Consider the following 1,509-nt stretch of genomic DNA (forward strand, 5'->3'; position numbering starts at 1 on the left):
GGGGGGGGGGGGGGGGGGGGTACACTTTAAAAGTGTAAAGTGTAGAAAGTACAGTACAGATTATTGTATAAAAATGCAAGGAGTAAAAGTAAAAAGTAGGCTGAAAAATAATTACTCAAGTAAAGTACAGATAATCAAAATTTTTACCTGAAAGGGGCAATATTATGTGTTTCTTAGGAATATATTTACAGTAAATACTATACCATAATAAATTGTCTATGTCATGTTTAGTTGTTATTAAAATGCTGTTTATATGTTTAAATAGAAATTAAACTTGACTTCTCATCATTTCCATTTCTAAACACCTTGAAATTGGCCTCTGTCTCTTTAAGAACCTCCTTCCTCTTCTGTCCCGCCCATTTTAGCACATCATCACAACTGCTTCTCTCTACAGGGTTTTGCTGTTTATAACAGACTTTGTTGTAATGATAATAAAAAATAAGCAACATTATACAATATCGTATGAATCTTGTTGGACTGGAGAGTACCATGTTTTCTAAAGAACCGGAGCGATTACAGAGACAACGTTTCAGCTGGTAAGATTATTTCACACTCAGTCATCCTCACAGACACACGTACTAATCGTATTAGGCAATAAGTTACAAATCTTAACACATAGACCAAACAAGGATGTGAATAAAACAACGTGAGCTGCTTTTCAGCTTACCTGCAGACGACAACGTTGTTTGTTTACGTAGTTGCTGCCGATAGACTGCAGCAGGGGGGTTGCGCTGCGCTGTGATGCGGAATCTCGGCAAAGTTTACTTTGCATTTGAAAATACATTTCCTCAAATGTACTGTATTTTGAATCTGAAAAGGGCAGCACTGAGAAGTAATATTAGGAGATCAGCAGACACAGTTTCAGCAGTTGTTTGCTTTGTTGCTGCCGAGAGCCTGCGGGAGGTGGGCTCTGTGATGAGGAAGCTCAGTTCGGAGACACAGCCCAGAGGAGGAGCTGCTCCCAAAAGGCGGTTCTTGTCCCAATCGGTCGTTTTTGCCCCCCTTGCCTGGCTGCCTCAGGACACTACAGGATTTCTTCAGCATGCATGAATGAGTCAAAGCAAGGCTCTGGGCATGTTTTTAATAAGAGGATAACATTATGACATGATCTAAAACTCAAAAAAGTTGATTTTACACGATATTGCCCCTTTAAGTCCAGTAACAAAACATTTGTAACTTTACAACTCTGGATACTGATTTGATTCATTTATTACAACCTGAGCTGTAAACTTTTGGAACTGAATAATGTGGATTACGTTCACTAATCATTAAAAATACTAAATATTGAAATAAAAGACATTGATAATATAGTTCAAACTGCAACTGAGTTAAATATTAATTATAGTACCTAAGAGTGTGTGGACATTTGCCAGATTCACACCATGAAAACCCCCATGTGTGGGTTAGGGTTAGGCTGTAGAATTTAATGTAGGTCATTCAAAATCCACACATGTATAGAGAGATGTGTGTGTGTGTGTGTGTGTGTGTGTGTGTGTGTGTGTGTGTGTG

The sequence above is a fragment of the Austrofundulus limnaeus genome, unplaced genomic scaffold, assembly GCF_001266775.1.
Source record: "Austrofundulus limnaeus strain Quisiro unplaced genomic scaffold, Austrofundulus_limnaeus-1.0 Scaffold74, whole genome shotgun sequence".
Classification (NCBI taxonomy): Eukaryota; Metazoa; Chordata; class Actinopteri; order Cyprinodontiformes; family Rivulidae; genus Austrofundulus; species Austrofundulus limnaeus.